At 32.2% G+C, this 14,760-nt stretch overlaps 1 pseudogene across 1 annotated transcript; it reads right to left on the bottom strand.

Moving 5' to 3' along the window:
- Window positions 1–2,209: 2,209 nt before the first annotated feature.
- Window positions 2,210–13,302, bottom strand: LOC143556566 (callose synthase 10-like; annotated as a pseudogene). Its single transcript, XR_013139392.1, has 33 exons — window positions 13,107–13,302; window positions 12,517–12,614; window positions 12,205–12,368; window positions 11,933–12,056; window positions 11,744–11,854; window positions 11,135–11,260; window positions 10,842–10,931; window positions 10,619–10,716; window positions 10,414–10,531; window positions 10,182–10,310; window positions 9,364–9,456; window positions 9,165–9,274; window positions 8,939–9,029; window positions 8,714–8,873; window positions 8,515–8,646; window positions 8,359–8,415; window positions 8,137–8,308; window positions 7,911–8,028; window positions 6,425–6,534; window positions 6,227–6,332; window positions 6,006–6,089; window positions 5,641–5,806; window positions 5,385–5,561; window positions 5,254–5,301; window positions 4,881–5,039; window positions 4,658–4,771; window positions 4,484–4,572; window positions 4,120–4,275; window positions 3,923–4,025; window positions 3,710–3,829; window positions 3,556–3,606; window positions 3,088–3,267; window positions 2,210–2,446 (listed from the first exon to the last, which is right to left on the bottom strand). The product of XR_013139392.1 is annotated as a callose synthase 10-like (transcript).
- Between the last annotated feature and the right edge of the window lie 1,458 nt (window positions 13,303–14,760).

The raw sequence follows: 14,760 nt of genomic DNA, 5'->3' as shown, positions 1-14,760 counted from the left end.
GACATAACGGGAATGAATCATGAATCAACATGGCCTCATCTTCCTTTCTCTAAGGTCTCAATGGACATTAAGTATGTTCTTTAATCTTGATGCCTTATTTATTTATGTATATGACAGAATCCACATGTTAGGGTTATTGTTCTAACCCACTTTTTAGGATATAAACAAAATCTTCTACGATATGTGCATTAGCTTGCTATCACTATTCACTAGCTGAAATGCTGAATTGTGGTGAGTTCAAGTGTTCAACCTCGAATCTAACTGATTTTTAACTCTACACACGTAGGCGTTAGTAAGTATATTTGTGGAATTAAAAAGCATATATATATATATATAGGGTTTGGGTCAAATACAAATTAAATTAATGTGCTAAACGCGAGAATCAAGTAGAGTAATTATATATACAAGTAGAGGAATTATGTAATTACATCATAGAGTAATTATCATAAAGCAATTACATAATTACTCTACTTGTATATATAATTACTCAACTTGATTCTCACGTTCAGCACGTTAATTTCATTTGTACGTTAACATTCCCCATATATATATATATATATATATATATATATATATATATATATATATATATATAAACAACCAAGTGATACAAACATGTACATTGTGCACACTGTACACACATCATCAACATCCTATGGTAGTTTCGGAGTATCCCGAGAGACCCAGGCAACCTGATTGCAGTTACTTTATGAAAACCGGAGACTGCAAATATCAGGCCTCGTGTAATTTTATCCAAAGAGTCGTATCACTAGGACTACACCACCCGTTGCTTTCACATTATTCTGTTAACTTGGCCAATATTTCTCATGTTGTACTATTGTTTTTCTTGAATTGTTTTACATGATGAGAACATCTTGGTATCGAATAGGCAAACACGAGCCAGCCCGTAAATAAGATAATCCAGTATATTATAACATGAACTCAGGAGAACGGGGATATGATCGATCAGCTCTGTCTAGGCCTCTGATACAACAATCCTCGGATATATAACGTTTCACAAGTACAGTAGAAACTCGATAAATTAATACTCGATTATTTAATAAACTTTCTAAGATAATATTTTTTGCCGGTCCTGACTCGGGGATATGTTGCTAAATTAATAATTCGCTAAAATTATAAGATAATACATTTTTGATAATTTCTTTAGACCCTATATAAAATATAAATTAATAATTCCTTATGTATAGCATATTACATGAATGATTTATGAAGGTTTCTTGAAAAATGACTTAGTTGTCTTTTGTTTTTTGTTGAAATCAATTTCCCCTTGAATCTCGCCTCTAATTTTCCTTAGCCACTATGAACCCATTCTTGCATTGCTTTTGAGTGAGACTTGGATTATCCTTGTTGTGCTTGCATAATGCTATTCAAATCTCGTATGTCATTGTTGTTTTTTTCACACCTTTAAGATGGGAAGCCATGTTGTGTGTATGATTTGTTTGTGTTAACCTATTTTGATCTTGTATTTATATAGAAAATATTTTTAATGTACATAAAGTGATACATTGAACACAAGAAGCATAATAAGGTGAAAGATTGAAGGTTTCTTTCAAATTGGGCCGTTCATTTGATATACATGCATTGTATACAATAATTAAGTGGAAACTTGAAAGGTGTTTGTAAACTAGGTATTCTACTATAAATTAATAAAATATTAATTAATATATAAATTAATAATTATTAATTTATCAATTAATTAATAACTCTTTTAATTAATAAATTTTGGTGGTCACAAGTGTATTATTTTGTAGAGTTTCTACTGTATATTATCTTTATTGTATAATAATTAATTAATTATCAACTATAAAAGGATTTTAGAGTCATATTCATTATTTTAGGCCAAAAATCTTGAAGCACAAACGGTAAACTAAAAGCTCCCAAGCATAACTTAAACCAAGAAACTAAAACCAAACGGGTTTTTAAAAGCTCAAAAATCGATGATTTTATTTTTTTGGTGTTATATATGAGCCCAAAAGAAACCATTCACACCCCTAGAGTCCTAGACTATAAACGTGCATCAGTGCATGGATACATGCAAACAACAAAATCTTACATCTCACCAAAATATTAACACAAATCCCTTAAATAAGTGTCTCGGTTCCACATTTACATCAAACACATAAATATAATAAAAAGTTTACAAGAAAGCTAAACATGAGGGTTAAATGCGATCCATGTACCGATAAAACTATGCCTGAACATTAGCTTTGTTGCCCGCGAGGATAAGAAAGATCTCGAGACCGCGACTAAACGCTTGGTTAAACAGAAGACGAGACTGGAAAGTGGAGACAAACGGGAGCCAAGATAACATGGCAATTGGTGCAAAAATTATGAAGCCCATACCCGCATCATACATTCTTGCAAACTCTCTCACTGAATCCCATAGTCCTAAATAATTAACAACTCGTTTCCATGGCACTGCCAACTGTTAAATGTTCATCATCACCAAAAATATAAAATAAATCCTAAGGCCAAAATTCATTTCAATAGAAATTATGGTCTATGTATTCATATTTTATTCTATTTGTATATCAAAACATTGTCAATACTTTATAATAATAATAAGAGTAAACTGCGTTTTTCGTTCCCGTGATTTGTCCAAATCTGCGGTTTTAGCTAAATAGTTTCAAATTTGCGATTTTCATCATGTGGTTTCATTTCACTTGCAATTAAACTAGAACACACCAACGCCGTTAAGTTTTATCGTTAAACTCATCAGTGTGCCCGTCACAGTTTTGTCCGTCTTTCCCGAATACACCCCACCCCCTCCCGTGAGGTGGATTGCGAATTAGGGTTGGGGTTTATTTGGGGAGAAAAATGACAAAATTGATCGACCCTCATGTGAGGGGCACGCTGATGGATTTAACGACCAGGCTTAACGGGGTTAGTGAGGTCGGGTTTAATTGCAAGTGAAATGAAACACAGGGACGAAAATCGCAAATTTGAACCTATTGGACTAAAACCACAAATTTAGACAAAACACATGGACGAAACCGCAGTTCACTCTAATAATAATTAATGATAAATAATGAAGCAAGCACGATGAATGGAATTTGATAAATTTACAGATAGTATGCCCCAACCAGTAGCCACAAAAGCAAGAAAGCTGGCAAATAAGTATGGGACTGATAGTTTTGTGTATAAGCGGATGAGGATAAACGCAACAATAAGGCTCAGAGCTATAACCCCTTGAACGGATCTCACAAATAACCGGAAGTTCAATCGGTTTGAGTTAAAAGTGAAAACCTGCCAATCAATTCACAATGCATGTTCACAGTCTAATCATGTGAGCAATTAACAGAAGAATAATATGTTTAGGATCAAATACAAATGAAATTACATCATAAAGTAATTACATAATTACTCTATGATGTAATTAAATAATCATTCTACTTGTATATATAATTACTCTACTTGATTCCCAAAATTAGCACATTAATTTCATTTGTATGTTAACTTCCCCATAATAATAAACAAAAGAGAGATATACAATACAATACAATACAATACAATACAATACAATACAATACAAACCTTGAATACCAAGATAATTCCAATCAACACCATCCATGAGAATCCATAAACCTGGTCAAAGATTTAAGTTAAATGTAATCTTTCTATATATCTGAAGAAACACTGACGCGAATTGAACTTGAAAATTGAAATAAAGCATAGTGTAAAACTATACCGAAAGAGATGTACTCTTTCCGGTGAGCTCAAGTTTGTAAACTATTCCATACTGAAACAAGAAAAACCTTAAACTCAAGATAGTTTCCAGTATCCGCCCTCTGAGTGTTCGGATATGTGCCTGTGAATCAAACGAGGAACTTCATAATATGCATTGTCGTTTTTTAGACAATCAAGAACATGCGCGAGTATATATAGTGATGTAATAACAAACCTGTTCTTCATCCCACCACGACTCCCAGCTATTGTCTCCTTTAACACCGACTCCGCCTCTATACAAAAGCCAATCAATCCAGTCATCAAAATCTTCCACAGTCCTGCTCACATAGCATATAATGTAAGATAAGATGCCATTTTGCACACAGATTCTTGCAATCAATAATCGAAGTAAAAGAAGCATTAAAAACATACTTCTGCCACTCAAAACCAGACGGGTTGAAAATATACGGAGCAAACAGCCATGAAATCACAAGAAACCAACTGCTGAGTGTCAGCGATGAAACACCGCCAGCTCCTTGAGAGTATCCATAAGCAATATTAACAATAAGAAGCAACGCCACTTCTAGCCTGTCAAACAATTTCAAATATTTTTTACAACATTAATATTAAGATTATCTTATATTATATATTTTTAGTTTTGGTCTATCCGGTTAGTTATCGTTATGATAAATAAGAAAAACCAAACATATATTCTGATATCATTATATTTTTTCATTTTTAAGTGAAAATGTTACTAACGTGTCGTAATTTGATAAAAAAGCGGGAAAATATTCATGCCTTAACAAAATGACTTCTGGAGTAGAGCCTGTAGTTCTCAGCAAATTTGATATGTTGCACAACAAATCCTCTGCCGGTTGCTCGGTACTGTGGAATAATAACAAAAGGTGTACTTGCAAAAACGAGTTTATTGATTTTTTCGCATGTAAATAAATGAGACAGTTTTACATACCTTAGCTCCACCGTGTAAGATTGTACGTCCAAAATAATGAGTTCTGGTTCCTAATGAGAATGTGAAGAATACAGAACATAACTGAAGTTGCATTGTAATAAAGCTGAAAACAGCCTGCAAAAAAATCACCATAAAATCAAACTTGTCTCATTGCGAACTCAAAATAATCTAGAAACTAACGTAACTCGACTGGTATTAGTTATATTATAATCTGTTGACAAACCTCGAAAAGGCCAAGTTCTAGTATAAATTCCATAATCATTGGAACAGCAGTAAGAACTCCAATTTGGACTAGAAACTGAGCATTCAAAACTGCATTAAACGCAGGATTGTCGAGCGACATGTATCTACGACTTATCCCTTGATCCAGTCCCGAGAACGCCTGAAAGTTTCAGATGCAATAACGCATTTATACTAAAAGTAATATTATTTACTTGGATATTTCTCAAATTATAAGGCTGAATGAAACAAAAGAACAGAACACTCAATTTAGATCACCATAAGTTGTATAATTTACTTGTATTTTCCAGGTTAATATTCAAAAATACATTTAAATTTAAATCGGTCGGTAAATAAGGAAAAGAAGATAAATGTACCAGGTATGCCCTCCCATACAAGAAAATATAGACTGTAAGAACTGTCATCTGCATCCACAAAGAGATACTTTTAGCATAAAAGAATGATGGCTGAAAAAGTGAAAAACAATACATTTGAAGAAATGTCATACCATTATGCATACATAGTGACCAACTGTGGTAAAGTAGAAAGACAGCATTCTAAAAAAGTCAAAGAGTTGACCAATTCGGTACACATCTCTACTTAAAACTTGCTCCCCATTTCCACCGGCAACTTTGCCTTCAAACGCAGCAATTTGATTTAAACCGACATCTCTTCCTTTCCCCACCTACAAATTTAGAAAGATTTAAGCGTTTATTTTTCTAAAAAAACAATACTAGAAATTTATCAGATGAATTTTTACCAACCTGAATGTATTCATGATGTGTGATGTTACCCTGCCTCAAAGTGGAATTGAACCCTGCATATATATCTTCACTGATATTAATAACACGTGATGCCTTACTTATTCCACCTCGAGTAATATGAAATATTCGGTCAAAGACATCAGGATGCCCGTAATGCATTCGCACTCTGCAATATAAACCAATAAATTAAAATATTATAATTTAACTTATGTTAACTTTATAGAATGAATGATATGTAAAGGTGCAACATGCAAAAAAATGCACTCAATAAATCAACTACTGTCTATGAAACTAATAACAAGGAACTTATAAAGTTAAAACTATATGATGACATTAAAACTATATGCAACTTGTAGGAAACTTACTTGAGAGGATAAGCCAAAACACGTTGTCCCAATGTTACAAAACTCGTCTCTTGGTTAGACATAAACCAGGCGAGTGAATAAACACTATAGCAAATATATAAAAAAAATCAAATAAAAAATACTAATGAAACTAACAATACATTTTCTTTGTTACTATTGAATCTATTAGATAGTTGTAACTTGTATGAATGAAACGATTAAAAGAAAGGCACACGGCATACCTTCCGGTAAATACATGCTCTCTAATACCAAGAATAATCGGAGGGCGTAAGCCATGATTTTCTTTAAACTCTTCTCATTTTCATTGCTTCTTCAAGATAATTAATTATCCTTCATATAAGAAAATAACAATCTTTTAGAGAAAGCATCCAAAGTGAGATGATAAAAAGTGTACCGAAACAGGAAATAATAAGAGTACCTGGTTCATATATATGGTTTGAACACGCGTGAAAATTATAGCATGATTTTGGTTCTCAGGTTTTCCTTCCCCGAGTTTCGGCTTTCCAGGGAGTTTAATGGAATATATTTCCTAAAATGTATATTATGTTGTATCTATTAGATAATGAATATTTAAGCTAGATATTTGTAATTTATATTATTTTAGTTCATACCGGTTCAAGCCATCTGTGAACCGGATGATCATCAATCTAAGGCTTATCTATATACTATATATAATACACAAAACAATGGTAAACTAAGACACTTGATTTTAAGTAATTTACAACATTCAATGCATGATGTACATCTCTAAGTAGGGGTAAACTTGTCTTTTAAACACAATTCATTTAACTTACAAGTTTGGTCCCTTATTTTTAACCATATTATGTTTTTAATTTAACTTTTAAACTAAATAACTAACTTCTCATCCATGATTTTTAAATGACTATAACATTTTCATACATTAATATTTTTATAAAAAAATTATACCATAAAAACGGATATTTTATTCTCTTTAATTTAAATATGATATTGCTATAATTTTTTTCAATTTAAATAAATTAATATGTCAGGTAAGGTTGTTCAGTGTCGGTTTTGATGGTTTTTGAGTTAAGCTTGTGAGACCAACCGTTAATACCGATTTTTTGTTGTCCAAAACCAAAATGAACCACTGAAAGTTCAAACCGAATCTTTACCAAAGGCCTGATTCCAGTTTGGTTTCAACAGATTAGACTTTAGTAATAAATTTAGTTTAAAATAATTATTAATTTAACTGTACCATCAATTTTAACTAAACACCAACATAATATGATATTTGAGAGGATTATAATAAAGAATTATGGTTTTAGCTACATAAATGGTAAACATTAATGGAAGACATACGACGCGAAATAATAACAAGAATTACAAAAAGAATTATACTACAATTAGGTTAATTTAAAGTTGTAATAGCCAAGTCATATGTATTAAAAAGATTATGTTCAATAACATTTTAACTATATCTAATATATATAACAAAACATATCTAATAATTAATAATAGAAAACATTAAAAGGCATTCAACATTTACAGTCTGGTCTGGTTTCATATGGCCGGTTTCCAGTATAAACCGCGAACCAATCGCTCACTACGCTTTGAAAATTTTGAACCGACCAACTACCGAAAGTAAAAAAAGAAATAGAAAAAAGAAGCCAAACCAATGACCGGTTTAAACGATTTCAAGGTTTTAACTGAACCATAAACACTCATATTTGTTATGTGATTAACAGTGTCTGTGTTCAAACACCCGCTGCATCGCGCGGGCACCCGTCTAGTATAGTTATATATACCCTCGCATACATTCATTTGACGGTTACCAATTATTCCATCAATAACAAAAGACGAACTTTTCTATATTTCTTTGATCGAATACCAATAGTATCAAATTCAGCTATTCTCAAATAAATAAAAATCACGGAAAATTTATACCTGGTCTCCTCCTAGTATGTCAGCTTTCACAAGCTTTGAATAAAATGATACTACAGGTTTCCCATCATCCCCGGGACTTACTTCCTCATGGATGAAGGCAACTCGAAGAGCCTCGTTCCTGTACATTAAGAAAAAAACAAACCAAAAGGTCCAAAATAAATAGCAGATAATAGATATAAATTATAAGTAAATAAAACAACATGTAATAATAACAAGATACCGTTACCTTTGCAGCAAAAGAGCAATATCCGCAGCCTCTTTCTCTTTCTTTTGCTTTTGCTGTACATAGATTTGGCATGAAACAACATGTGTGAATTTTATATCTGCTTGAGCTCTAGCTTCAAGTGATAATTCAAATCCTTGAGATGACGGTGATGCTTGAGAATTTCTATTGGTAACTTAAAAATCAGAAAAATATATATAAATACAAAGTTCTTGCTTAAGAAACCAGACAGCATAAAATCCAGTAGTAGTAAAGCTCGTCTGTAATACATCATGCCACGAACTATAAGCAAAAACGATGGTACAAGATAATTAGAAATGTTAATGACCATAATGAACAGCATATATAGTCAACTTTAAAGTGTCAGAAAGAAAAACTGACCGGTTCTAGCTAAGGTTTGTCCTCGATAAGACACCCAAAACCGAAGTTCTAATGCATCTGTAGAGTTATCTTGGAGTTCCAAATCTTTGGTATTACTACGCCCAATTCGTTCCAAAAAATTATCCCATTCATCTGAAATGGTAAAAATTTGAGTTAAAAAAACACGTGTGTGTATAACCTATAACTTTTTAGCAGTTACCCGGAAAGATCTTTTGAAGATAGAAGATTGTAGAAATTCCATCCTCATTTTCTTGCCATAAGTCATGGGAGCTATAGAGTACAATCTCATCATAGTATGGGGTGAATACACTGCTCTCAAACATGGCACAAAAAAATAAAATAAAATAAAAAAATCAGAGCTATTACCATAAAACTTAAAAAAAGAATTAACTTATTATATGCTGTGAAAGAGAAACTAAAAAACTAATGGGCTTACAATGTCGGGATCTCTGGGCCATTCAATTCTTGAAAACAGCCGTCCTTCATATCTTCCCCTTGCCAAGATGTTCCATATGATTTCACAAGTAAAAAAATGAATCGATAATTTTTTATTTTATTTTTTTTTTTTGAAATTTTAAGCTTTTAATATCATAGAAACATCCAAACGATTTACAATGAAGTGACAGGTAATCGGTAATGAAAACAGGCATTTGATAACATACCCTAATTCAGATGACAGGAGAACATGAGTCACTACATCATATAACTCAAACACAACTCGAGCGGCTCCTTTTGCAAGTTCAGGAGTTTCATCCATGATCTGATACAACAATTTAAGTAAAAATGTCATATGAAATAATTGAATCACCGAACTCGTGTATTCCAGCTTCTATAATTAACAATAATTACCAGAAGACCGGTCAATGCAGTAAATCTAGACAGCACCAAATTAAGCTTCTTAAGATTCAAAGTCATGACAAGTGAATTCTCCTCTACAGAAACGAACCAAAGACAGTAAAATTAATACTCGATTATTTAATAAACTCTCTAAGATAATATTTTTTTCCGGTCCCGACTCGGGGATAGGGTGCTAAATTAATAATTCGCTAAAATTATAAGATAATACATTTTTGATAATTTCTTTAGACCCCATATAAAATATAAATTAATAATCTTTATATATAGCATATTACATGAATGATTTATGAAGGTTTCTTGAAAAATGTCTCAATTGTCTTTTGTTGAAATCAATTTCCCCTTGAATCTCGTCTCTAATTTTTCTTAGCATGGTAAGAACTTCTGGTGTTGTTTTCTCATAGCTCAACAAGAAATTGTTCAATGTGTTAACCTATTTTGATCTTGTATTTATATAGAAAATATTTTTAATGTCGATAAAGTGATACATTGAACACAAGAAGCATAATAAGGTGGGAGATTGAAGGTTTCTTTCAAATTGGGTCGTTCATTTGATATACATGCATTGTATACAATAATTAAGTGGAAGCTTGAAAGGTGTTTGTAAACTAAGTATTCTACTATAAATTAATAAAATATTAATTAATAATTATTAATTTATCGATTAATTAATAACTCTTTTAATTAATAAATTTTGGTGCTCCCAAGTGTATTATTTTATAAAGTTTATACTGTATACAACTAACTCCTTACAAGATATAATAACAAAACAATCAAATTTATAACAAAGAAATGTAAAGTGATTCATTAACCTTAGACAATGTGTTATAAATTGGTTGAATAACTTGATCCAAAAAAGACACTTTACTGGATTCACCAGTACAACTTCCAGCAGGACGAGCTTCTCCGTGATCTAAAGTTGCATCTAACTCCCTTGCCATCTAAGTAATCCAAAAATTAGTCAGTTTATGAAGTATGATAATTGATAAATGTGAGAAAACACAAGGTTAAAAATTTGATTGACAATAGTGACAAGAGGCTTACATGGTGGAATATATAGCAGATACATTCTGGAAGAAACCGCACATTTGCAGATTCACCCCAGATTAAGTAGTAGAGCGAAACCAAGAAAAGCTTTCTGATTTTATCAATGGCTTGTAAACTGTCAAAAAACAATTTTGTCACTGGAATCAGCAAAGCCCGATAAATGATAATATAATAGGCAACCAGAGCAGGAAAAGTAAATCACCTATTCCAAACAAGACGTATACGCAGATACTTGCACCATTTGATGTAATTATCCAGAACCTTCAGAAAAACTTCTGTAATTGCTCTCTCATCTATTTTCTAGAATAAACTACAAATTGAACGTCAGCAACATTTCTATTGATGCTCACAAACTTGGAAGTTGGATAAACGGTTAAGAGAATTAAACTGGTGGAAATGTTAGATGCATAGGTAACGTTACTCACTGGATCAGGGCCGACAGGTATACCAAGTCGCGATTGTCCATTTGCTAAAGCAAGAACAACGTTCTCACGTTGATTCCTGATGTTGTCTTTCTGCACATGTAATGCCACCATGAATACAAAATAAGAAATTGAAGAAAAACAATCCAAACAACAAAATCTAGACACAAATGATAAGAAATGTCGATAAGTAACAATGATTCTCATAGTGAATAAAAAAACGATTTTGAACAATGCTAACAGATCATTCTAACAAGCCTGCAAAAACCAACAACTAACTATGAAAGAATCCAAACCTGAAAACCGAATACAAATTCCAAAACATCAAATATGTCGAGGTTACGCTGTGCAGGAACCTCAAAATCAGCTGGAAGCGTAGGATGTTGTTCATGGTATTTAAGTGCTGTTATTGCAGCCCTAATCTGTGAATCAAAATACGCAAAAGATGTCTTATATAAAAAAAACCCATGCTAAAAGTGCGTCACAAATACTGTTGGACGTAATTTCAGACTCCAAGTCACCAGTCGGTCATAGTTGGTTATGCTTCCTAATTACAACATGTTTCCTAATTGCTATATAATTGTAATAGGTAAATATATATTGACTAGCAAGTTAGGTTAGTCTATATAAACCGAGTTATGGTTAGGCATTATAGAACGTGTGAGATGCAACCGAGTTAGGGTTCATATAGAGACACACATGAGATGTAACCGAGTTAGGGTTCATCTAGATGCAACCAAGTTAAGGTTCATCAAGAGTCAAACCGAGTTAAGGTTAGAGATATATATTGTAATCAGTTTTTTAAGTTATATTTTCTGATTAATATAAACGAGAGTTAGTCGTTTACTTTGTGCTTGATTATCGATTGGGACTTAAAATACTACTAAAACAGTTATCCAACTTACTTCTGGATAGAACCCGATAGCATTTGTCGAAGATGGTGCATCAAGAGGAACAATGTTATAAGGCGTTAGATCCCCTGCCAATCCTTGGTATGTTTTCTTTAACCTTTTTAACTGAAATAAACAGTTTAAAAAATAAACATAAAGGATAACACATATTAATCAATACATGGAAAAAAAACAATGGGATACCTCTTCTATAATATATCTTCCAACTCCATCTGGATCAGCATCTTTGCTAAGGGCTTCCAAAACCTCAGCAAGCACTCTCAGTGTCGTAAATACCTTTTTATTTTCTCGAGATCTGAATCCCAAGCTGAAAACCATATGAAAAGTTCTAGTAAGACTTTTAAGTTTTATTTAAACAAGTGACATTGTTATATCTACCATAAGGATATATGTTGTATGCACAAACAATTGAAAGACAAAAAGTTAGTTCACAAGAACAATTAATCGAAGTGTACCCGTCCATGTCAGGACCGAAAGTTCCAGATTCAAGCAATTTTTGTTCCTCTCTCTGTATTTCATCAACTCTATGTATTCGCTTGTAGCGTTGATAATAATCCCATAAGTATTGAGCATCACGATTACGGTCTATCTGGCTCCCATCCCTTTTGGCTAGCTTTCGCTGCAACAAACCCAAATTTTTATTTTGTTAATAATGAACTAGCTAGATTAGATTCTTAGAGTTTGGCCCAGAAAAAATCAAGAGATAAAGCACATATATTCACACACATATACTAAAGAAAAACCAAACGCTTCGGTCTCATTCTTACCTTGATTACCGACATTAAACCGGCTTTAAACTGAAGAACTCCTCTTCCATCACCATTTGGGTCCAAATTCTGAGCCAAGGTATATGCCTGCTCACACACTAAGATTTGAACACTTTTAAGTCTTCTTGGAGTCAGATACTATTGGGACTTTATTAACTTACAATAATTTAGCGAAAATAGTGGAAATGTTGATGGAATCATGTAAAGATACAAGCTACATAACCAAAATACTTTAATACACAAAAACCTAACACCTAAAGACAGTATTTTGGCGAAGCTTGGACAAAAAACGCCGGGGTGGTCTGGCTCAAAATCTTCTGATGAAAACGGGTAAATTTACACTATGTATAAAATAAAAAATTTCGGACGGAATACGCATAAATTTACACTACTGAGCAAGCAGTCACACAACATTCTTAAAAAGTTAAGCCAGTGCCATTTCAATAGACTTTAAAAGTATATATACATAAATACATAATAACCTTAGAATAACCCCACACCATGCCCATATCGTAGTCATACAACAATATTCTTAAAAAGTTAAGCCAGTACGTATTTAAAATATTAAGTAACCAGTATTACAAGCTTACATATCCTAGCAACATGTGCATCGTCCGCTTGAATATCGTCAGCGGCTTGTAAGATCACATTGATATTAGTCTGCCGCAACGAATCAGGAACTGCACTAACGAGTCCTCCACTGGACCTCCTCTCGTGACTTTGTCCAGCAATTTGGAGCTGAGTAGCTCGCACCAACCGGTTCCAGTTATCGAACACTTTCACCATCTTGCAAGTTGAAATTTAAATCAATAGTACTTGAGTTGTATAAGTTGACACATGTCTGTTATAATATAAACCGTTGGGACAATTTAATCAGTTTTATATTTTTGTGTCAATTTTAATATGACATCAACGCGGGCCTAATATATTATTCTTCTTCTAGGTTGCACCTGAGACAATATGTGAAGAAATACTTAAGACTTAAGAATCACACTTATTCTAAAATTCTGTTTGTCAAAAGAGTTAGTTAAGATGTCTTTTTTGAAAACAAAATTAATGCTTTACCACAACTTTCCTTAAAACATTATTTATTTAGAGTTAAGTGTTATTTTAGTACATGTGGTTTGACCAACTATGCAACTTTAGTATCTATTCTTTATTTTATGCAAATGGATACCTCAGTTTCAAAAACATGCATCTTTAGTACTTTTTTTCTAATCCCGTCTATTTTTTCCGTTAAGTCAGGGATATTTGGTAAGTTCGTTACTTTATTTGTTTTTTCTTTTCTTTTAAACGCTTATACCTTGTAAACCATAAATCCCCAAATCAAAACATCAAAATCCAAATCCAAATCCTATATCCCCAAATCCTTTCTCCATATCATCATAGGGTTTGAATTTTTACGATATTTAGGGATTTAGGATTTGGATTTTGATGTTTTGATTTGGGGATTTATGGTTTACAAGATATAAGCGTTTAAAAGAAAAGAAAAAAACAAAGAAAGTAACGAACTTACCAAATTATCCATGACTTAACGGAAAAAATAGACGGGGTTAGAAAAAAGTACTAAAATTGCTAGTTTTTTGAACCTGAGTTAGCTATTTGCACAAAATAAAGAATAGGTACTAAAGTTGCGTAGTTGGTCAAACCATAATTTCTAAAATGACACTTATCTCATTTATTTATGAAGTCTTTTTATTTATTTATTTATTTATGAATGAATGACTAAATATTTGCATATTGTATCCCGACATTTTATTTAACACCCTAACCATCTTACCATTTCACTAAAGTGGTGTTTTGTATTTAGTAATCTGTGTAAATTATTACACGTAATATTAATCTCAAAAACTTTCTCTTGCTCTGTAAGTTGATTTCAAATTCCACACGTAATTGTTGAAATCTAGATTGTCATATTTGATGTATTAGGTTAGATACCCGCGTGATACACTGGTTGAATAAATATATTTTTATTTTAATGAATGAATATATAAAGATGTATTGTGAAGTAAAAAATTAAAAATTATAGAAAATGAGGCAAAGTTTATTTTTAGTCAACTAATTACAAAGACAACAAAACGTAATAAATTAACAACAAAAACGATTAAAGAAAAGAAATAAAATTTAATAATATATATGAGGAAGCATCAAATAGAAGGTGTTATCTTTTTAAGAAATGTAAGAACTAGTCATAACTGAGTAAATTAAAAATAATAATTAAATAAGAAAGGTCAATATTATAAA

The sequence above is a fragment of the Bidens hawaiensis genome, unplaced genomic scaffold (genome assembly GCF_021521415.1).
Source record: "Bidens hawaiensis isolate Kalapana, Puna unplaced genomic scaffold, B.hawaiensis_p1.1 tig00018651_1, whole genome shotgun sequence".
NCBI classification, from domain to species: Eukaryota; Viridiplantae; Streptophyta; class Magnoliopsida; order Asterales; family Asteraceae; genus Bidens; species Bidens hawaiensis.
Note: the sequence above shows the minus strand (reverse complement) of the source record. Positions and strands in the feature narration are given on the sequence as shown.